The 23,968-nt window shown below is 43.3% G+C and overlaps 1 protein-coding gene across 1 annotated transcript in view; it reads left to right on the top strand.

Moving 5' to 3' along the window:
* Nucleotides 1-3,245: 3,245 nt before the first annotated feature.
* Nucleotides 3,246-23,968, top strand: part of FAT3 (FAT atypical cadherin 3) — a 398,878-nt gene continuing 378,155 nt past the window's right edge. The window contains exon 1 of the mRNA XM_068181534.1: nt 3,246-3,369. The gene's annotated coding sequence lies outside the window, so the exon portion shown is untranslated. The remainder of the gene's footprint in view (nt 3,370-23,968) is intronic.

Genomic DNA, 23,968 nt, shown 5'->3' with positions numbered 1-23,968 from the left:
AAAACTGTTTCCTGGTCTCTATCTGTAGAGCATGCTGACATTATAAATCAGACACAGAATTACAGAATCATAAAATTCTCAGAGTTGGAAGGGACCTTTAAGATCATCAAGTCCAATTGTCAAACCAGCACTACCAGTGTAACCCCTGTATCACTAAACGACCACCCAATGCCAGATCCAGATGCCTTTTAAACACCTCCAGGGATGGTGTCCACCACCTCCCTGGGCACCCTTTCAGTTAAAAGTTTTTTTTCTAATATCTAATCTGAATCTCTCCTGTTTCAGCCTAAGGCCATTTCCTCTAGTCCTCTCATGATAAAAGAGACTGGGCTCCCCCTCACCACAACCTCCTTTCAGGCAATTGTAGAGAGTGAGCAGGTCCCCAACGAGGCCCCAGCTCTCGAGACTAATCACGTCACCACATTTCCAGTTTCATATCAAAGAATGCTTTGATTAGAAAGGACCCCTAAAGACCATCTAGTTCCAGGGCCACTGCCATGGGCTCCTTCCACCAGAACACAGAGAGAGCCTCATCCAACCTGTCCAAAGTGTCCCTGAACACTTTCAGGGACATCCAAAACTTCTCTGGGCAACTGTACCAGTGCCTCATTGCCCTCAGAGTAAAGAATTTATTCAACCTGCTCTGAATCATCTTTCACAATAGTGTAAATTTTACTGAACCTGACAGATACACAACTATAAAATGGTGACACAGGAGACAATATGATTCTTTCTGCCCCAGTTATTCCTTAAGCATAATTTGAGAACTGCTCACCTCCTTGAGAAAAAAAAAAAGATAATGAGATTGTTATAGATGAGCAAAAATGTTATATACATGCAAAATGGTCTTGTTAATCAACAGAGCTAACTCCCTGCTGGAGGAAGCTCCAGAACAACAGAAATCATTACCATGCTGGTAGGATTGATTAATTAGAAAAACAGCTTCTACTAATACTCATTAGCATTTATACATTGTAAAATCCACTAAATATATGTGTAAATAACTTTCCTAAAGTGACAACTAAAGGTGCCTGAAGGGTGCCACATGATGTTGTTTTCTGCTTGTGTGGGTTTTGCATCGCAATAAACGTTTCTGCATTGACTAAAAAAAACCTGAAAGAGGGAGATGGAATAGGAAAAGAACACGCGGAAGGCACATTCTGAGACAGGAGACAGGTTTGACATGAGAGCACATGAAAGCTGTATGCCAGGGCACATTTTAATGTGGCCAGACAGGGGAGAGTGGAATATAGGAATAAATCCAGGGTGCTGCTACCAGGCCAAGTGTAGGTAAGGACTACACAGCCCCTTTGGTGCCTAAGGAAAACACAGTGAGGAGCAGGATCATCTCCCCCTCCCAGGACTAAGATTTGGACATGCTCTGGTTCTGTTTGAGGAATGGGGTAGCAAAAGCAGAACACGCAGAAAGCATCTGTGTTGGCCCAGATGCTATCTGTTAGTGCCTTTTGTTTCACAGTATGAATTTCTGTGTAGAGGACTTTCAAATAATGTGGTTTAAATTTAGAAAGTGACCATTCAGTTATCAGTGCAGTTGAAAATTATAATGAAATGGAGTCCAATAACTTCAAAATACTGGTCAAAAGATTATTATCTGTGAAATGTGTGTTTTCTGGAGTTTATGTGCAATTATCAAGCACTATTTTTAGTCTGAGTTTCAGGAGAGTTGTGTTTAGTTCTTGGCTCTGCCACAGACTTCCTGCATGACCTTGGGCAAATTGGTTTCTTTCTCAGTGCCATCTGCAGCATAATACACTTTCCTCCCACTCTAAATTTGTCTTGGTGATGTGGATTATGGGCCTTTTGGAACAGGACATCTCCTTGCTTTGTTCATTTAGTGAGTGGCACAGTGAGGTTCTGAACTTCTGCCTTCTAAATAGCTTTATAATGCACCAAGATTGCCTTCCATGACCAGTGTAACCAGGTGGTGGGTATAAAATCATTAGCTCTATTGTAGATTTCAGACAAAGCTGGGTTTTGTTACATGCTTCCATTGTAGAGCTTTTTATTTCAGCTGCCAAATTTTACAAGCAGTTTTTGTATTTATCTTCCTTCTCCTTTTCCACAGTGTAGCCCATGCTCTCCTGCTCTGTGGTTATTTCCCTGGTCCCTGTGATTAGTGTGGAGCTGCTGGTTGGTTTGCTTACTTGTTTTTCACCTTCACTCTAAATTACAGCAGCAAATTGCCCAGGCCATGAGTGTTTTATGGAACCAGTCACAGGCGCTATGCTGCCGGTCCTCACAGGGACTGTCTTACCTGTACCTGGCTTTAGCAGTTGTGACCTGCAGCCTAGTGGGAGGCATGGACAAAGTGAGAGAACAGCAGACTAGAAAGCAAATAAAAGTAGCAGCATTTCAGAATTCTTGCAGAGCAAAGAATAGCTGAAGGTTGACATTATTAAGAAAAATAAAAAAGGGAAAAAGATGTTAAAGTGATCCCTCTCTTTCTTTCATGAATGAGATACCTGATCAGGCAGGGGCCTGGGCTCTACTGCTAGAGAAAGGAATCAACTGAACAGATGATCAAACAGGTGCCTCATCACAACATCCTATTAAAATAGGCAGAGTGAGAACTTGGATATCAACTCACAAGTGCAGAAGGCACTAAATATATTTCCTCCCTACTAAAGCTAAAGCGACCAGCTCTTTGGACAGGTGTAGCTTCGCAGCAGAATCACAGGCTCTGAGAACGCTGGCTCAGCCACCCAACTGCGCTCACAGGCAGGTCGCGATCGGGCTGCCAAACCGGAGCGTGTCCCCGTGCTCAGCCAGCGGCCGCCCGGGGGAACCGTGTTGGAGGGCACCGGGCTGGCGCTACTCCGCGCGGGGACCAGGCTCCCGCCGCCCGCCCAGCGCGGCTCCCGGCAGGGCTCGGGGTGCAGCTGAAGCCGCGCCGGACAGAGCCGCCGGCGGCCGCCGGTGAGCGCAGAGCCGGCACTGCCCGCCCGGCGGCAGGAGAGGAGCGGGGACCCCCAGGGCAGCGGAGGACACGGGGCGGCGCGGCGCCCTGCCCGGAGCGGATGACCTTGGGCGAGTCCTCTGGAGGACAGACATTCCACGAGCGCCTCCTCGAACTCCCGTGGGCCAGGGCTGGGCGGTGGGAGCCCCCCGGCGGGCGGGGCCGGGGCTGGGGCTGGGGCTGGGGCCGGGGCGGGCGGCGGCGGCGGCGCGGTCCCTCCCCGCGGGCGGGAGGCGGGCGCGGGCCGCGCTCCCGGCAGGCTGCGCTGAGCCGGGCGGGGAGCGCTCCGCTCCTCTCCTTCTTTGCCTCTCGCTGCAGCCCGGCGGCGCCCAAGGAGGCATGGAGACCCAGCGCGGGAGGCCGTGGGGCAGCGCCCGGAGCTGAGCCGGCCGGTGTGTACCCTGCTGGGGCTCGGGGAGGGGCGCGGAGGCGATGGCGGAGAAACTTTCCGCCGGGCAAACTCGGGGGTGCGCGGGAGCTCCGGGGGCTGCGGCCGCGACTCGGGGAAGCTTCTGCCGCGGGGACTCCGCCGCGGCAGCGTCCCGGCACTGTGCCCGTGTCCCGCTCCCATCCCCGCGCCGCTCCTGTCAGCCGCCGGTCCCGCTCCCGCTCTGCCCTGCAAGGTGCAGCAGTGGGCGGCTGCCCCGAGTGCGCTTCCCGCTTCGCACCGGGCTTTAGCTCGCAAGCAGGCAAGAGCTGGCTTTTCGTGTTTTAAGAATTTCCTCTCCGCCTTTGAAGTGCTGTTATTTTGTAGTTTTTTTTTTTTCTATTTTTTTTTTCTTTTAAACTTGTGGCAGCTAGGGCGAGGGGGTGTGCGTGTCTGTCGCCGCTCTTCAGCTGCAGTTGCTCTTGGCTGAGCCTGGGGACTGAATGCAGCTGCTTGGGTTGGGGAGAGACGGGTGTTATCGGAGGACCTGCCTGGTTTATCTGTCTGTCCATCTCTTTTTTCCCCTCAATGTTTTTAGGAGGGAAGGCTCGCTTTGCCCTCCCTGTTCGCAGGCTCCGGAGCCTGGCTGGAGCTGGGGGAACGCTCTGTCCGGGACAGCGGGGCAGCAGCCGTGTCCCCTCGTCCCTGCCGGCCTTTGCTGGGGCTGCTCGCTGCTGGTTCCCTCCCCCTGCGCGCCCCGAAACTCAGACCGTGTGTGAGTGTGTGTCTGTGTGTGTGTGTGTTCAGGGGCTTGGGGTGTGCACCCCTGGGAAGGGAACCTGCTCCGGCTGGCCATGGGTTAAACGTGGCGCTCCGAGCTCTAACTTCTGCTATTAAAGGAAGTAATCCAGCCTCTTCTACACACTTTTTGAATCCCACTGGATTTTTTGCAGGAGGAAAAGAGAGCAGCAGTGCCCCAAGGAATGCATCAGTGGGTGTCTTTTACCTTTTTAAAATTTGTTTTTATTACTATTTTTCATGGTGGCTTAGTGCCCTTGCTTTGTTGTCGAGAGGATTAAGCGTTGCCGAGTGTCCTTAGCCCCACATTCAATTAAAATACATACAAATACATGGGACATAAAGGGAAGTCAGCACTGGCATCCTGGCAGAAGCACTAAAGCATCAAGTTTGGTTAAAAGGAAGGGATTTGAGGAAATGAATGCTTCTGTTCATACCCGTTTGCTTTCCCTGTGCAGTGCTGTCAGACAGCTTAGAGAGGAGTGTCTTTTGATCAGGGTTTGTGTGTTCTTAACCAACTTCTGTCCAACAAAGAAAGAAAAAGTCCTCTCCGCAGGCACAAGTGATATAATTTATCTCTCATTTAGGAAATGCTTTATGAAATTCGGTTTGAGTCTTCAGCAAAGGAATTAAAAATCAGGAGAGGATGAACTGTGAGGAATGCAGAGGAGAGCTGCTGCACCATTCTGCTTGCTGCCTGAATGGTCTGCTTTCACTGAGGATTCATTCCTGGTCTGGAGCAGTTGTGGGAGGACGTAAGCATTAGCCGGGAAAGCAGAACAAGGCAGAATAACCTGGCTAGTACTTGCCTGTCTCTTCCTGCTGACATTCAGAGGGCTGCTCCTTCAAGTTAACAAAAATTTCCTTTTGTTCTTTGGAGAGGACTTGGTTGTGGGTGTAGGGAGAGAAGGAGTGTTCCCTTGGATCTAGCTTGCTGTTGCAGAGTGCTACTGACAAAGAGCTTACAGGTGCGATCGTTGTGTTCCAAAAAACACTAGAGAGAGCCAGATAGGAGACAGTGTACTGCAGGAATGCAGACTATGGGTATCACTCTGTCTGATCCTTCAGTGGTGCTAGTGTTGTAGAAAATCAGCAGGTTGGCTGTGCTTGTCTTGATGCAGTAAAGCATAGTTTTATTTACTTTTGTTCCTGTTTATTTGTAAGCTTGATTCTTAACAAAGCATCTGTTGGCAGTGTAATGACTGTGCTCCATACCGGCATGCCGACAGCATGTAGGATGGTTCCTGACCTGTGTGTTACGTTACTGTGTTGTTGTCCTGTGTGCTGGACAGGGATGGGGTATAGCCCTCCCCGCAGCTTCCCTAAATTGCTGGCTTGCTCCATTTCTCACATGAGGGACTTCTGTTGCACCAGATTACGTTGTCGTGGCTCCTACCATGTTGCGCTACTGTGACCTTATGTACTATGGTTGATGGATTCTGTCAAATACAATGAAACGAACATTTAGGAGGCAATTAGGGTCTTTAGCCATTGCTTGGTAGGAGCAGTTTGTAGGTGCTGTTCTACAGATATATTTCTGTGCTGAGTTCTAAAATGTCTTCTGACACATGCCTACTGCAGTCATACAGCTTGTATTTACAGGCAGGATTTGTGAAGGACAGAAAGTTGGTTAGGATAAGGTTTGTTTTAGAATGATGTGCCAGTGTGAAACATCGTGCTTCTGCATACAGTTTTAAATCCCTTACAGTTCAGCAGTGTCTTAAATTTCCTAACGGTTTTGATGAGTATTTGCTTGCTTATGTGAAGGGTTTCATGACTTCTGCCTGCAGTACATAATACAAAAGCTCTTGGCACTCTAAAGACCCTTGTTGTGCCGGCTGGAAGTTCCAAGGCAGAATGAGCAGGGACTCAAAATTGCTGCGACAGAGGTGAAATCCTGGCTGTGCTGACTTCAGTGGGAGTTTTGCCATAGATGACAATGGGCCAAAACTTCAATCCAGAAGTAGTTCTCCCTTCTTGTTGGTAATCCTGGTGCATTCTCTAGGGAAGCTTTTGGTTTTCTGTTGCCACCCAGACTGAGTCTGTTAGGCAGAGAAGACAGAAGTCTCTTAAGATGTCATGCTATGCCTTTCACAAGCACAGCATTCTTGGGAAGGAAATCAGGGCAGATAGGGGTGGAAACAAAACCCCAAATGTGGACACATGCTGACTGTCTTGCTGCTTGTGTCCTGAGTCATTCCCAGGAACATGGATCAAGAACTCTGAACTGAGCACAATTAGCTTCTTGAAACTGCAGAGGAGGGATCTGTCAATGCCTGCAGCCAGTGCATCTCCCGGTCCCTGCTTCTGCATTTGCAAATTATCGGTTTAGTGACAGACATTCAATATGTGAAGCAACAGTACATTCATTAATTCAACCCTACTTAGCCTGTGCACACTGAGTGAGTTTTCTGTATGTATGTGATCTAGTAAGTGATTCTCAGAGACGTTTCATATATCCAGCATCTAGAAAAATTTTTATGTTACATGACAGTGACAAATGGAAAGTGTTTGCCGCTTTTTTCCACAACTTGAAAGGTATGCAGTGCAGAATATCAGAATATGTATTTAATCAGTGCTGATGGAAAGCTAGTTCAGGTCATGGCCATATAATAAAACTGATCGTCACAACAAGAATGTGTTGCTTCAGTTTAGTATATTCAGTGGAGTAGAAGAGGGTTTTTTAATGTATACCAAAAACTTTGACTAGGATTGAGGTATTTGAATCTGTCAGATTTTGATTTTTTTTTCTACTAGAAACACTGGTGTCTGCAATTCCAGTGTAGACAGTTTTCTTTTACAGTACATTCTTCTACCTTGCATTCCTGCCAGACTTTTAGGTATTTTGCTCCTGTATGATGATGAAAGAAATGAAAATATAAACTAATGTGAAGCTGACTAGCCTGTATTACATGTGCATCCTTACTTTAACAGATTTAAATAAGGAGAAAATGTTGAACATTTGTAAATTGTACGTTGTTAATGTCTCTTTGCTTGTTTGTTTATGCATCTAAACAAAACAGTACTAATTCTTATTTACTTTATGTAAGTGCACAGGCCTCATTTTGTCCTAGTATAAAAAATTATAGATATCATAAAAGGCATTGTGTTAGACCCTGAAGTCATATGAGTGGTTAACATCTGGATGTATGTATTAATGCAGATAAGTTTTGGGTACTGTTAGTACTGTCAGTATGCAAAAGATGGCAGTGCTGTGAAGAGGGATCTGAGCAAACCCTGCTGGGTTGTTGTTCAAACCTCTGCTCTGGGATCTGCATGGACTTCCAGCTTCTGGGTTTGCGGATTGATTTTTTTTTTTTTTTTTTTTTTTTAACAGAAGTGAAAATCAAAGAGTTGATGATAACCATCATTGTATCTTTGCTCTGTGTCTAAGCCCTAAGTATTCTTTTCAGTGCTTGAACTTGAAGGCTGAGCTAGAGACAGGACTTGCTGGGTGCTGGACTAGAATATGCATCAAGTGATGCAGTGTGGGAGAGATGCTGTTCTTAGCTTGCTTGTTTTTCTTCTCGTGCAGTGTTACAGGCTGGGGGAAGAGTGGCTTGAAAGCTTCCCAGTGGAAAAGAATCTGGGGGTGCTGGTCAGCAGCAGCTGAACATGATCCAGAGTGTGCCCAGGGGGCAAGAAGGCCAGTGGTACCCTGGCCTTTATCAGCAATCATGTGGCCAGCAGAACCAGGCAGTGATTTTCCCCTGTATTCGGCACTGGTGAGGTCACACCTTAAATCCTCAGCTTTTTGTTTAGCTTTGGGTCCTTCACTGCAAGAAAGACAGTCTGGAGCGTGTCCAGAGAAGGGCAACGGAGCTGGGGAAGGGTCTGGAGCCCAAGTCTGGTGAGGAGTGGCTGAGGGAGCCGGGGGTGTTTAGCCTGGAGAAAAGGAGGCTCGGCAGGGGACCTGATCATTCTCACAACTGCTTGAAAGGAGTGTCTAACTGCTGGAGGTCCATCTCTTCTACAATATAGAAAGCTATGTCAGGGGATATTTAGATTGGATATTAGGAAAAAAATTGCTCATTGAAAGGGCTGTCAACCATTGGAAGAGGCTGCCAAGGGAAGTGTCACCATCCCTGGAGGGATTTAAAGGATCTGTAGATCTGGCCCTTAAGGACATAGTTTAGTAGTGGACTTGGCAGTGCTGGGTTAGTGGTCGGACTGGATGATCTTAGAGGTATTTTCCAACATATTAGAGGTATTTTCCAACAAAAAAATTCTATGATTATGTGAAAACTACAAAATATAGGGGGTTTTGGGTGAAATTGGTGTTGCATGGGATTAGTAGCAATGTTGATACTTAAAACTTCCTGATTTCACTCCTTTTTTTCTTGAAAGAATCAAGAGCAGACCTTGAGTGGGGTTGCAGGGATGTAGAGAGATGTAGGGTTTTGTGTTGGAAAATTCTCCATTGTGTTATTGAGCTGTTGTTGATTTTGCTGCTGTTCTTGGTGTATGAGCCTGGTTACTATAATAATTATACCTAAATGTGTCTATGCCTGTACTGCCTGTCATCCACTGTAAATCAAAGGCATGGACCCTGCAGGCACTTAAAGCAAGTTAACACAAATGAAAAACACCAGTGGCTTTGCCTGGGAGAAAACAGTATTTTATTTCTTTCTCCTAGATGATGACACTACTAATTGTATGGCTTCCAGTGCGTGAGCGTAACTTCCTTTGACATCAGTGTGTGTTGGCTTGGTCATTACACGTGCCAACACAGTGCAGCCTCTGCTGCAGGGCTTCAGTGGTGCTTTCCCTCTGCTCCTGCAGAGTCCACAGCTCTGTCCCTTGGCTGAGGAGCTGGTCTGAGAGATGTGGCAATATGTGGGGTGGCTTCTCTGGAATGAAATCCTCCTTCCTTTTCTACTATCTAAGCTGATTTCTCCTCTATTTTAAAAATGCATCCCTGATTTTAAAAAAATTAAAATTTTAAATGAGTTTAGCAGACCATCCTAAGATGTTCTGGACTTTCTAGGCAGGTAGCCATTAACAGGCTGAGTTAGGCCACTTGTGTTTTCAGTGGAGCTGGTGGTGGGATTTAATGCTGACTGTACTAGGAATTGCTTTTGGGCCATTCAGAGCTCTTGAAATCCTGTCCTGCATCTCCAGCTTCTTCACTTGGTCCTGTAGAGCATCTGGGTAGAGGGAAATAGTTTTGAAGACTTCCTGTAATGCTGGTGAGAAATCATCTGTCACCAGCACTGGAAATGCATCAGAAACACAACTTGTTTCTGCTTGCACTGTGCAAATCAGCCATAAATAATGTTCTTTCCATGTCTTTGCAGACTTCAAAGAGTCTTCCAGCTGTTGCAGGAAGCCTAGTGAGAGAAGGTAGCTGCAAGTTTAATTGTAGCTTCAGGACTTTAGCTCAGTCAAAATCCAAACAATCTGATAAAAATAACAGACACTTGAATGTTGTCAAAGGTTAAAAATGAGCCCTCTTCAGAACAGCTATTAATGGTTTACATCTTAAAATAAAGGAGCTTATTAATATTCCTAAATAACATTGAACATAGATTATTTTTGCCTTCAAACCATCTGAGCACTTTGCATGATAGTGCAGGTTATATTTCTTGGTAAGTGCATATAATGACAGTATAAATGTCATTTTTGCTATCAGATGTGTAGCTCTAGTATCTTCTTAATATTAAACATGATTGCGTCCCACATTGCTTAAACAAATCATGGCGCCCAGAGTCTTAAGAGAAAGCCTTTGTGTTCTGGTACAGGGTGAATTTTTTTTTTTTTTTTGATGACTCCTCATATTTCATGGAATCCTAGAATGGTTTGGGTTGGAAGGGACCTTAAAGATTAGGTAGTCCCAACCTTCCTACCATGGGCATGGATACATTCCACTAGATCATGTTGCTCAAAGCCCTATCCAACATGGCTTTAAACACTTCCAGGGATGAAGTAGCCACAACTTCGCTGTGTAACCTGTTTCAGTGCCTCACTACCCTCGCAGTAAATAATTTCTTCAAAATATCTAATCTAAACCTGACCTCTTTCAGTTTTAATACATTACCCCTTATTCTATCACTACATGCTCTTGAAAAATGTTCACTGGTGTACTTATGGAAGCATTTCTTGTTGCCCTTTACATCCCTGGCCAGAACTAATTCTGTTAGTTATTTGGCTTTCCTAACCTCTGTTCCCTGTCTGCTCAGACAATCTCTCTGTATTTCTTTCAGGCTGCCTGTCCTTGCTGCCATCCTCTGTGAACTTCATTTTTGTGTTAGAGTTTGTCCAGGAGCTTATTGTTTATCCATGTGTCCATATTTAAATAAGCAGTTAATAATTTTGAGATATGCATGTGTGGGGTGAGTTTGATTAGGTTGGTTGTTCAGGTTTGGTTTTTGGGTCTTTTTTTGAAAGCTGGTGTTTGAAAGTCTTTCATTCATCCTCTGTGTGGCAATTAGGTAATGGCAGCTCTTGCTGCAGTCCAGGTGAGTGAAGTCACTGCTTACATGGCAGCATCTTTGTGGTGTAATTGCATGTGAGGTAGAGTTGCCAGCTTGTGTTGGGATGACCTAGCTTTATGGATTTTTGCTGTAGTGCAGTGATGGATACACTGGTAGTCAATAAACTCAGAGCTGATGTTTTACATGGACATTTTTTCCAGAGGTTTGCTGTGATATTTTTTAGTCAAAATTGAGATACCACTGTTCACTGCTAGGATTTTCAAGAAGCATAATTGCTGGTTTCATTTAGAGATGACCAGCCTTTTTCTTTGTTCTTTCAATTTGTTAAAAAAAAAAAAAAAAAAAGTGTTACTTCTGCTTTGCCTTTGGTAGAGGGTGTCCATAGTATTGTAGTAGTCCAAACCTAGAAAAGTCTGCTGCACTATCCAGAAGGAAGTGTTCCTCTGGTAGAGAAGGTAGAGGACTGGGTGGAAGAACAGCAGGATTAATTGTTACTATTGTTATTTTAAGCTGGAGGTTTTCATCTGGGGCCTGGATGCAAACAGAGTGAAAAGGCAGATGTTGCTTTCCGGTAGCCAAAGCCTTCCGTGCTGTCAGATACTGAGTAACTGGAGACATCATGATGGTGAAGCCTCTTGACACTTCTGCCACTTGCCTGGACCCAGGGGGCTGAATAATTCTGAGATTTTTGTGAGTCTTCAGGGAGCAGACTGGTTTTAAAGTCTTACTGTTGACCTTCCATGCATGAGCACAGTTCTCTCCAAAAGATGTGTGAGCATTGGGTCGCCTTTGATGCATTGGAGGAGGCTTTGCCAGCCTGCCTTGCTGCCCTGTGCAGGCTGCTGGCTCGCTTCCCTCGGCTTTGCATGGCAGCATCTGTTTGGGAGGTTCTTTACCCAGCACGTTTGGTGCAGGGAATATTTAAAGATGCCTACAAGGCTCCTTTGGTGTGGTTTACTGCATGAGTAAAAAACATGGTGATTCAGATCATTAGGACTATGAGCAAATTTTCTGTGTGCTTTTGCAGCCATATTGTGAGGTCAGGAGTAAATGGTGAGGCACGTATGTCGCTGTTGGGGCTTTGACCTTTGCCAGTCTGTGATGCATCTGTTTGGCTATGGTTTGTCTTCGGGTGAACTGACATGGTGAGGTTTAGCTGGACTCATGCTGGGCCCTGCTCCTCTGAGCTTGCACAGTGCATGCTTGAGTTCTGCTCTGGAGTAAACCAGGAGATCACACTGACAGCGAGAGCCTGAAGGGCCCTGCTGGAAATTAAGCCAGTTGTGATTCCCTATGGATTATCATGGTGTAGGGAAAAAGACCTGCATATCATGTTAAAGCAGCAGGATGCGGAGTTCTGTTCCTTTCTCTTTGCTTCTTCAGCTGTTTTGAGAAGCTGCATTCTGAAACACCCTTCCAAGAGCTGTTTTCTCTGCAGTGGTTTAGTGACAGCTAAAATGATTCTTGAACATTAACAAATATCAGCTGATCCACAGCTGATTTGTTCACTTGTAGATTGTGTGCATGGAAAGACTAAGGAAAAAGTGAAAGAAGAGATTGCAAGGTAGGTAAGAAGTGAGTAGAACGTACTGCTCTGTCTGGGCATGGGTTAATGGATATGGAGGGGGAAAGAAACAGTGGGGGATGCAGTGTTCTGATGGTGGTGACTCAGTGAAGGAACATGGAAGTTTGTGGGTCCTGGACTATGCTAGGTACTTGGCTGGGGAATGGGGAGAAGGAGAAAGATGGATAAGGAACTGCAGCTATATTAGGCTTTTACTGGCCTTTTTTTTTTTTTTTAAGCTGTCTTAAATACCTGAGATTTTCAGCATGGCTAGAACAACATAGATGATGTCTTTGTTTGGTGTTCTTAGATTGACAAGCCTAAAATGGGCTTTCAAACTTAGATTTTTGTTATCTAACCACATGCAAGTGGAAAATGTGTCTGGACATAGATTCTGAGAGACAGTGATGTACAAAGGATTTGGCTGAGATTGAATCAAATTTGACTTATCAAAATTTGGTAACTTTGAGAATGCTTCATCCCTTACATTATTGTTTTGTATATAAAAATGAAGGTGATAGTAATAATAAAAGCAGTGTTTCCACCTCTTCCCAGAAACTTTAACTAAGGCGTTACTGTGATAGGCAGATGAGCTAAACAAATGTGTTTTTTGATGAAATTGACATTGCTTTTCTCACTAATTCTTCTGAGTGATTTCCTTTTGGCTTCCCAATTGCTGTGATGCACAACTTCTCCTCAACCCAAGTTTAAGCTGAATTTAGCATTCCATGACTACTGCAGATGTTACAGTATGTCACAGCTTGCAGTATATGCCCTGCAAAGAATTCACCTGCAGTGTGGACTGGCGTGGCCAGTTTAATAAGGTCTTGGCAAAAGGAGGGAATTTGAAGTATCCTGCAGTGATCTTTTGTGCATATAATTTGTCTTTCTCACTTTTGTTGCTTTTTATCTACTGTGTGCTCTCCTCCCATGCCCAGCTGCAGTTCCATGTACCAGTGCAAAAGAGAGCTTAGCCTTTTACATTAAAAGTAATTTTTCTCCTGATTGATGTGTTGCTGGAGCTGTAGGAGCACTGTTACTCACTTGAGTATGTCAACCCTGCATCTTGAGGGTTGTTCACATGTTGCCACTAGGACCAAAACTGCAGCAGGAGGTGAAGCCCTCTTCTGAGCTGATGAACCCAAGTGCTGGTGGCTGGTGCTCCTGGGCAGATGGGGCTTGTCCAGCAGGCAGGCTGTGCAGGGAGCTTGTTGTCGCCACAGAGCATGCTGTGCTCATGGCCATCCTCACAGATGCCCTTCAGGGGTTGTATGGAGATATGCACTGGCTCTAATAGGAGTCATTAAGCAGAAATTATGTAGGTGATTACCATGTGTGGAGTGGGAGTTCTTGTGCAGTGTGTGTGTACATTGAGGATTGTGGCTGTTATTGTGGTATGTCCTTACCAGATTTAAATAATGGTGCTCTTACATGTTTTAAAGTTGTTCCTAATAGGATTGGCGACCTTCAGGGTGCACTTTATGTGTGGGCTGTCTTTATTGTACTGACAGTGTAACCATATTTGTTGCTGAGGGTCAGCAGAAGTCCTAGTTTCTGCTGTCCTCTTGGTTAAGTAGTTCTTGGCAGCTTTGGAGTCGTTTTCCATCCACCAGAGTGAAACTGAGGTTAGGATCTAATTTTTTGGATTTCAGACAAAAGGAATAGTGACTTCTCGCGAATGTTTGTTTCCTTGCCAGTAGAAGCTGGATGACTTAATCTCTGCATGTATCAACATGTTGATCAAATTTCACACCAAAGTGTCCAGGGCTAACTATAACAAATATTTAAAAATATAAGCCTGGGTTGTAATTGAAAATGTTTCTTGGTTATACAGTTCTGAGTGTAATGAAATGACAGCTCAGGGCTGGATTTTTAGGATAGCTTTATCTGCAGTAATACGCAGCTCTGGGTCTATCAAAACAGCCTTGCCTTCTAAAGCCAGAGCTTCCTGTGGCATGGCATTTGCTCAAGTATGCCTTAATAAAGTCAGTGCCAGGTTTCCTATCCAAAGGAGGAATGAAGTCTTTGAGTGTATCTGCTTTTCATATACCTGCTAGGAAGTCCTAGGGCTGAGATTCTGTGGAAATGGCAAAGCTGGATTAATACTGGGTGTGTTTCCTGAGGGAGATGTGGCTGGTTGGTTTGTTCTTTCCTTCCTTTCTTTTGGGCAACGAGCATAAGACTCAAGCTGATGTCGTGGGTGGAGATGGGAGCAGAGCCCTTTGCAGAGTGATTGCTGAGCACCTGCTGTTTACAGAGCAGGACTTTTAAACCAACCATCATGCAGAGTTGCATGCCATCCCTTGCAAATGGAAGTACTTCAACCTGCTTATTCCAGCAGGTCAACCCCATGTGCAGCTGGAGGAATCAGGTGGCTGTTGAGATCTAGACGCAGAAATGCTGTAGACTGAACTCATCTTGTCTTTGCTATTGCCAGCAGGATCACTTCATTTGCAGTAATGTTATTTTATCATGAGCCAAACAAAACCACACAATTAAGCTAAAAACACACCAGACTGTGTATTTTAAAGGTATCAATCAGTCTGTGAATTTAAAAGAAAAACCTTTTTTCTAGCTTGCTTTCCTGTACTGATTCTTTTTTAGCTCTTAATTAGGTCATTGGGACAAAAACAAGAATGAGGTGCATGTAGGATTTGCCACCATTTACAAAACCAGTAACTCTTTTCTTCCTGAGAGCATGGACCCTGAGTTGAAGCAGACTTCCTTACTGACTGTGCTGTGAACATATAAAGGTTTAGGATCTTTTATGATACCCAGACTTTGAAATCTGCACCGACATACTCACTTAGTAGTTAAGGAATGAAGAAATAAGTCTACAGACCAATAGTCCCCCCAAGGAAACCATTTTACCATCCTTGTCCCCACATGCCTGTGTTTTTTCCACTGAAAAAAGAAACTGAAGGGAAAATTGGAAACCCTGAAACTCTTACACGTTAGGGAATATTTCCCAAATTCATTTGGAGAGAAATGTTACTGCCTATTTCCTTCAGGTCTTGCATTGTCTTGTATTGTACATGTCTGCAGAATCTCTGAGGGTCAAGGTTTCAGGGCTGATGTTAGTTTGTCTCACCCCTAGCAGTAAGTCCCAAAGCTCTGTCTCCTAGGAAGGGGTAAGTGCCAAACCCTCACACTCCATTTAAATGGACAGACCTGTGCTCCACCTGCAGGTAGTAGTAGGACTGCACAGACACAGGGATCCTGATTTGTTCTAGCCATTGCTTTCTTTAATGAGTTCCCAGAAAATATCTGCTATATCTTGGTATTTAGTGTTTCGTAAGATGAACCTTTAGAAGGAGGGAGATCATGGAGCAGTTTGATAGGAATTACTGATAACAAGTGAAAATGTTGCTAAGCAGCCCTGAGCTGCTGCTGTCTGCTATAGTCTCACTGGTCATCCCAGCCAGCCCCTTCTGGAGGATTGTGTCTGTGCTGTGGAGACACAGCTCCAGCCCACAAACCTGTAGTTTGTTTCACTGATACATATCAAAAGGCTTCATGAGTTAGGACAGGATCCTGACTTGCTCCCGTTTTAGAAATTAAGGAATCAAAGCATAGGCAGGTGGACTGACTTGCTCCATGGCCTCACAAGTACTAGAGGTCGAGTGAGATCTGGGACCCAGCTGTCCGCAGATTTTTGATGAGCAGAAGACTATGCTCAGCAATTCTGCCCAAGAGGAAGAAGACACATAATCTTGATCTAGCACTGCAGTGCTTAAAAAGTCACTCATACTGCTTAGGGCACTGTGCCTGTTGATTTAACTTCAGGTTTCCTTCCTGCTCTTCTCTTCCTTTAAGAGACTATTGAGAGCAGCATTGAGGTACTTACATGGTATTTTTCTAAAGAAAACTGGTTCCGATATTGAGGTAGTCAAATATCGCCCATGAGCTGCAGTTTGTCCAAGTCCTGGGAACTGATGCCCTCCCCGCCAAAGAAGACAGGTCTCCTGGCCTCCTTATCATCAGCAGAGCTAGAGATAAAGGAATTCCATGTGTGAAAGGTCACCCCAGCTTAGTAACAGAGCCTCCCTCTATGGTTAATGATAAGCACTTCCAGGTGGGTTTCATTCCTTCCTTCCCATATATCTGGCCAGGAACTCGGGGGTGGGCGATTCATGCTGCTTACATTGATTACTGTGGCAATGGAGTTGACTAATTTAGATTAGATTAATACATTTTAGCTGACTGAATTGGATGAGAAAAATTCCCCACTTATCATCTTGGGTGAGTTTAGTGACCTCCAGTAGTGCTTCTAGTGTTGTATTGGTGAGAGAAAAGAATAAAGAAAGACATTTAGAAAAACAAATGAGAGAGACTGTGTTACTACTAGGCTTCTATTGATTTGAAGATCCATGATGGTTAGAAATTGCTAATATGCTTTCTATAGATATCTCCTGTTGAGGGCATGAAGGCATTTGGGCATTGTGCTTTGTGGAAGTTCTGGATGAAAGTTTTTGATAGCGGTAAGCACGCTTAACTTAGAGGAACTCTATTTGGGAAACAGCAGTTAGGAAGACGGCAATAGCAGAAATTGAGAGAGGAAATTCTATTAATGCCTGTCTTTATGCAAGTAGCAAGTAGGTCAGTGAGCTGAAAAGGACCCTGAACAGACTTGCAGTCCTCACACAGTGAGGAGGTTGAGATGGCAATTTAGTCAGGGGTTGGTTGCATAAAGCAAAGAGTCAGAATTACAGAAAACATATTTTATTTTGATGGTTGAAAATTAAGATAAAACTTCTGTCAGCCCTGCATTCCCATGCAGAGATAGCCAAACTCTTTGTCTTTGGGTTTTGTGGATGGAGGGACAAAAGCAGATTAATTGAGGCCATGCAAGATTATTGTGCTGCACATGTGATTGCTGACCTTAGTGCGAGGCACTGTCTCTTTTTGTGTCCCATGCCACGGCGTGGGTGGCAGAGGGACTGTGGGGCACCCTGCTCAAGGCTGCTGTCACAGGGGGTGTGCAGGAGCCGAGGTACCCTGATTCAGAAAGCCATTTGTGTGATGAGCAAGTGACGACATGATTCCCGCTCCCCAATGAGCGTGAGGGTAAGAGTCCAATTATTTTGCACATAATGAGGAGGTCACTGAAAGAAGGACTGGAGTTTGGCAAGGCAAAATGGGAATGCTCTCTTGCTTCCATTTTGCACTGGGAAGCCTCATTATTTAGTTATGTGATTATGGTTGTAGTTCTGGCTCTTGAAGTTTGAAATTATTGAAAGGATGATGCGATTGTCATGGTATATCTGGGGATCACATAAGGTAGAGTAGAAAAGAGGCTGTGACCAAATAACTTAGCATTTTTTGGAAACATCCCGGGGATGATGGAGGAGTAATTTATGGGTCAGAATATAGACATGTCAAAACAAAACAGGATTAAGTCTATCAGTATTAACCATTACTTACTTTAATTTTTTTAAGGAAGGGAAATTTCAAACCTGTCTTTATGCAGACTGATGTTTATTGCATGAGGGGTTCAAATAATGACATTTCTAAGCTTCTAAGAAGCTTGAAGCAACTGGAAGAGCTGATCTGGGGCAGAACGCTGGCGCAATGACAGCAGTGGGTGGGATATGCACTGGTACTGGTGAGCCAGGAGTGTTTTGGAGCTGACTGGTGGGTACAAAGCTGCAGCAGTAGACCTGTCAGCACCCTGGGAAGCCAAATCTGCCGCTTCAGTGGAAAATATGGTGAGGAATCATGAATGAGCCATTGTTCTGGAAATGCTTTGGAACCTCTGAATCTTTACTTATGTTTATTTGGTTGCTTTGGCTTTGACAGAAAAGAATTTTCACCCAAATAGAGTTGTTTAGGAACACTTTTAAAATCAAAAGTGTTGTTCTCCCATTTTCCATCTCTTCCAAAATTTTTTCCATTTTTTAGGCAACAAGGTGGAAAAGAACAAGAGATGGTTGTTGCACCAGGAAACCCACTAGGTATTCGCCAAACAGTTAAAAAAATTTTCAGAAAATTTAATGAGATGCTTTAATAAAAGATAACTGTGTGCATGCACAGAAGTAAAAAACATCCTCATCTAATTTATCTCTTTTTATTTTTGTATAAATTTACTTAACATGTAGAGAGGCAGTGAGCTGTGTACCTGTTTAGTTATCACATTAATGAAGCTCTGGGCTGAAAGAAGATGAAGTTATAAAAATGAAGTGCTTCATGGCATTGATTTCTCTAGATGCTAACAAGGCAGAATTTTAGTGAAGATGACAACAAAGTAATATCTCTGAGGGCTAACATGCCAAATTAAAGAAAATGTAAATAAATTGAATCATCCTGTTACTTTGCAGGCGAAGGAAGTTATACAAACAGTTTCTAGAGGTTTGTAAAACTAGTGATGCAGTACTAAAGGCGTATGAGATACCGAAATAATTTCTTGATGTATAACATGTTTATATTTTGGAGTAGGAAGTTTCTGAGAAGAAATTATTCTTTATTTAATGCACAGCTCTATGGTGGAATCAGTTGCAGGAATAATGAAAGTCAAACCTGCCAAATGACTGGGACAAAAAGGTAAGTCCAGTCGTCTTCAAATATCAAATAAATCCATAGAAGGGTTAGTATACATTAATGAAAGTTATAAATTAAAGAAATTATTAGTGATGTGGATGTGGCTTTCTTGTCTCCAGAGGGAGGTAGAAGTCTGCCGTAGGGTCTTGTCTCTGCAGCCCATCCTACAGGAGATTTTAGGACAGCCTCATTGCACAGCTGTCTCTCAAAGTAAACCTGGTATTTTGGAGTCATATTTATATGTCTCAGTGACTTTGGAAGCATCACAATGAATTTACAATAAAAGGGAAGTGACTTTTCCTTCTCTGCTCTGTATCTCTCTTCACTGGTGCCTTATCTTCAGCCTGGGGTAGTACCAGCCAACTGGAAACATCCCTCATCTGCCACGGCAGGAGCTTCTTTAGGCATGGCACTCCTGCATCAGGTCGTCGGGTATTCCCAGTTGTAAGCACGGAATTATGTTTTTGCAGAACTACGGATTTCACGTGGTAGTAAGCAAATACAAGTGAAAAACTAGCCTAATAAAATCTACAGTATGAGATATAGCTGTCTGAGAGAAGTTTTATGTTTGTTATAAAATCTAAGCCTAAAATTGAAAGGGAGAAATACTTGGCGTGTTCATGAAAACGAAGCATGTGAAACTGGAGTCTGTGATATCACTGGTTTTATAACACTGCTCCAGAGCTGTGTTTCACTTCAAGAGGAGTCAATCCAATAGATAAAAATCATTATATTATATGGTTTGGTGTGTATCTTATTTTGATGAATTATGGGTATTTCTAATGCAAGTCCAGGTTGCAGTTAGGCTGGAGTATTCCTTCCTGTGATCAGTCCATGATTTTGCCTCTTGTAGTTTTAGCAAGTCAGTGGTTGAAAAGAATTCTGGAATATATTTTGGTGGTTTTTTCTGTCTTGCTTTTTGTACAGTAAAGGTATAACCCATAATTTGTGATCTTATTCAGTCATCTTTGAAATTAATTTTTCAAGAATTTTTAAGAGATTGAAGGCTTTTCTCTTTGCCTATTTTATAAAAGATATGAAAAACCAGGTTATATCCGCCTTTTAAAATTTTCTGTTGGATTTTCTTTATTTGGATATTCTGATTGATTTATTTACTTTTTATTTCTTGTTTATTTAGTTATTTAGATTTTTAGATTGTTTCAGATTTTTTTTTAGTTTGGATTTCCTGTTGTAGCGTCTTCAGTCTGATATATCTGGTCTAAGTTTTTGAGGAGGCAGGGAGGTGACTTTTGGGACTTTTTTCGTGTTTCTATGGTGGCCTCAAATTAATACAATTTTTTATTACTTGAAATAGAAATACAGAGAGATAATGCACCTGTGGAGAAGTAATATCCGTCTGTAAGGAGGTGAGTAGGGAAAATACGTATCCTGCAGAAATAGAATATGTATTAGTTTACATTTCCTTCTGTATTTTGAGGTTTAAGAAGTGATGTTGCAAGCTTCTGGTTAATCTGGTGTTTTTAAGGTCTGTTTTCCATTGCAGTCAGGGAGTCTTGCTCCACATTCAAGTTGCTAATTCTTGACACACAGGATATTTTCCTTCTCATTAAAATGTATTTATTTATTTTGCAGTGAGAATATCTTGCTCAAGATGCTTCTTTTGATCTTTGGTAATGTCACAGACTCAGTAAGACTTCTAAAATAAAGTAGTGTTTATCTCATTTCACTTCTACATCCACTGTTAATTGGACCTGAGTAATATAACCCCATTGCAATAACTGTTTTAGTTTGCCAAGTCTCAATCCGATGTCCAAAAAGATGTAGGTAATATTAGTGCGTGGAAATTGTTCCCTGTCTGTAATTGGAAGGCTTCTTCATGTGTTTCTGTGATTTTATTTGCATTTATTGGGTTTTAGGCCTTTTCAGAAATACGGGGAGGGGGAAAAGGTATAGCAAGAAGTACGTAGTTTTTGCAAAAACATTTTTTTTTTAGCTTGAATTTGTAATATCACTTAGGTTTCTAGGGCAACAACTTCATGTAATGCAGATCAGCAGCTGAAATACTTCTCCTAGCAGCTGGAGAGTGGAGTTAACAGGACCCACGGTCTGTTCTGCAGCTGATACTGGGAGCTTTGTGACTGGTAGGGATTGTCCCTGAGCTGCCCTTCATAGCTGGTGTCACTCTGGGGAGCAGCAAGCAGCACTGAGTGATACCAGAGCTATCCTCAAGAGAAGTGGTAATGTAGGATGCTGCAAGTTCAGGGAAGTTAATAAAATGAGATTTCCTATACCTCTGGCTCAGGAGGAGCTTTCAGAGTAGGGAGGAGGTGACGAAGTGAGCTGTCTCCAGAAACTTGGATTGCGGAGGAATGTGAAACTTCACAGTTTTCTCCCATCTTGCTCTTGAAAGTTAACACAAGAGATAGGAGTGGGAGACAGTTTTCTGACAAGAATCCCAGATTCTTCATCCCCAGAAGCTGAGATGGTGACAAGAAGCTGGGTACTCAGCAGAGAGTTGCCCGAAAATTTTGTTGACTGAGTTAAATCCTCCAGCAAGCAGGTGTCGGGTAAATGTTTTGATTCCTTGCAGTATATATTTGCATATTTGAAGATTTCTGGTACTTATGACTCATTTTAGTTTGCCGAAATTTTAAAAAGAGCAAACTGGCAAGGCCCTTAATTTTTATGGGATCACTGTGTAAGGGCTTTGAGATGCGTGCCCTGAGCTGGGCATGCTGGGAGGGTGATGTACGTGCAGGTCCTAACCACTGGCATCTTACGGATAGCTGTAGTCACACCTCTGACTGTGTGACTGTCTTTAACCGTCACTGTCTCATCATCTCCAACCCTGAACCTGCTTTCTACCAACACCTCTGCTGAGTCCCTCTTGCTCTCCCCAGCATGGGTGTGGTATTGTGGCATTGTGTCCTGCTTCTTGACCAGGGTGGGTGGCTGTTGGTGTCACAGGTCAGGCTGTAGCAGCAGGCAGCTCTGGCCCTTACAGAAAATCCTATGAAGTGCTGTAGAGCTCTAATGGAAAGTGAGGCTTCATCTGTACTGACATTTTGTTTATACAGGTTTGTTTTCTTCATGCAAATATGCTGGGGGGTTGGAGGAAGAGAGGGCTTGCTGAGAGAGTAGTAATGCTTGATGCCTTGAAGCATTTTTTTCCGTGATAAAAAAAGCTTTTTCTGTAATTTTTTTCAGTTTTATCACTTTTCATTTGCTGGGATCATGAAGGGTGGTAATATGCTCTGTGTAACCTTCCTACATGTATTTTTGCCTGGTACATTAATAGCTTCTTTAATACATGAGGAAAAACAAGTTTCAACTTAGTAGTTGCTGATCAGAACGTGAAAGTGGTATTTTTTTCTAAAAATGGTAATTCAAAGTTATGCATGTGCAAAAATAGCTACAACAAATAATTTCTTCAGCAGGTCTAGCTCATTTTATTGACACATTGTTTTGTAAACTGTGGGTGACTTGCATTGTTCTCAACCAAAATAACTTGCATCAATCTACATAAGAAGGTAATTAATTTGCATATTTTCATTGTGGAAATGATCCAGACATTTTTACTCTTCAGTGCTAGACTTGAGAGAGGAAAACTGAAATAACATTTTGTGTTTGTAGTTTGTTTTTAAGTTATTCTTCATTTCTGATTGTGCTGGAGAAACCATTGTGATCTTCTTAAATTTGAACTTGGCATAGCATTGAATGAAAATAAAGCAAGACCTATTTCCTCAGTATGTGGAACATCAGTGCAGCCTTAATGAGATGAGGAGAGAGCAGCTATTGCATGCCCATAGCAAAGTGTAGTCCAAAACTTGCTAAGAACAAATGCAAGAGTTAACTATTTCATTTCTCTATGAGAAGCTGAAGCTAGCAGAGGAGACTATGAGAGATAGGGAGTCTGATGAATTTTTTTCAAGGTGTGCCTGGCAACTCTCCACATGCCACATGTGAATAAAAATGACAGTATTGTCTTTGAATAGGCAAAGGCTGGCTCCTGTTTGTATGAGGCAGGAAAAGGTTTCGGAGCTGTCTGAACTTCTCTAGTCCATTGATGAATTGTGGTTAAAACCACTGGTTTCTGAATCTGATGATATGCAGAAAACAGAGTGGTTACTGCTTTGCGTAGATTGACAGCAAATGGCTTTTGTGGGAGTGTGGACTTGTCTCTGAAAGTTTGCCTGTCATCCTCTGCACCCCGACTATTCTGTCTGCTTGATGTTTGATTATTAATAGTTTTTTTTTTTTTTTCTTTTTTTTTCTTTTTACCACCATAGGGTAATGGAACAGTGAACCAGGAAGCTCAAAGCCTCCATGTAAAGAGATACCATACACAGGCTATTCAGGCAAATCCAGTTTACCTGTAGTGTTCTTAAGAAGAAATTCTTACAGTATTAAACCTGAGATGAGGTAATGCAGCAGAGTCTTCATTTTACATTACGCGTTCTCTGTTACAGTGCCTGATCTGTTACCAACACTGTCACTGTGACCTTAGTTCCTCACTTTTAAGCTTTTAAGCACCACCTGAAGGGATAGATAGCATTGGAGGTGAGAAAGCTTCTCCTTAAGAAAGGGCACCAGTAAGATTTGCCTGACATCAACTAAGGATATCTTTGGGGAAAAAAACAGCTAAAAAAACCACTTCTGTTTCTTGCTGGTTTTATTCCTTAAACCTTATTCCTGATAGGTTTTTTTGAGAAATTGCCCATGAACAGAGAGCATTTAAACTGATAAAGTTGGCATTTCTAGTGGCTTTCTAATGGTCAGTGTTGCATGACTGGTGCCAAATTTTTATCCTTCTGTGAGAGAGATGGCTGTAGTGATTAAACTACTGATGCTGCAGAGATGAAGACTAGGATCAAATTTTCTGGGTTTGAGTTCTGCTACTGAGATGAGGCACTCAGCAGTACTGCTTGTGCTGACCAAGCATAGGCAGCTTCTTCCGTGACCACTTCTGGGAAGCAGCAGGTTGGCCCAGCTCACTGGTAGCATCCCTAATTTCAGAATATGTTCTGCCTCCTGCTTGCTTGTCTCACTCCTCCTGTGCCCACACAGAAAACCCCTCCTTGCATGCAGTGGTGTTTTCAAGCTGGCTGTGCTGGTGATGGCTCAGCGCCCATGTTCTGCTTTCACTCAAGCTGGTAACCCTCTCACTTTTCATGGAGTAGCAGTAAGCTCTTCAGAGCTTTCCTGCATTTTTCTCTGGATATGTGAAAGAGCGAATGAATTTCCTAGTTTGCTGGCAAAGAATTGGAGAAGTGTTTGACCCAGCAGTGAAAAAGTCCTTTTGACTATTCACTCAGGGGCATGAAAGGCAA

Source organism: Anomalospiza imberbis, chromosome 2 (assembly GCF_031753505.1).
Source record: "Anomalospiza imberbis isolate Cuckoo-Finch-1a 21T00152 chromosome 2, ASM3175350v1, whole genome shotgun sequence".
NCBI lineage: Eukaryota > Metazoa > Chordata > Aves > Passeriformes > Viduidae > Anomalospiza > Anomalospiza imberbis.
Note: the sequence above shows the minus strand (reverse complement) of the source record. Positions and strands in the feature narration are given on the sequence as shown.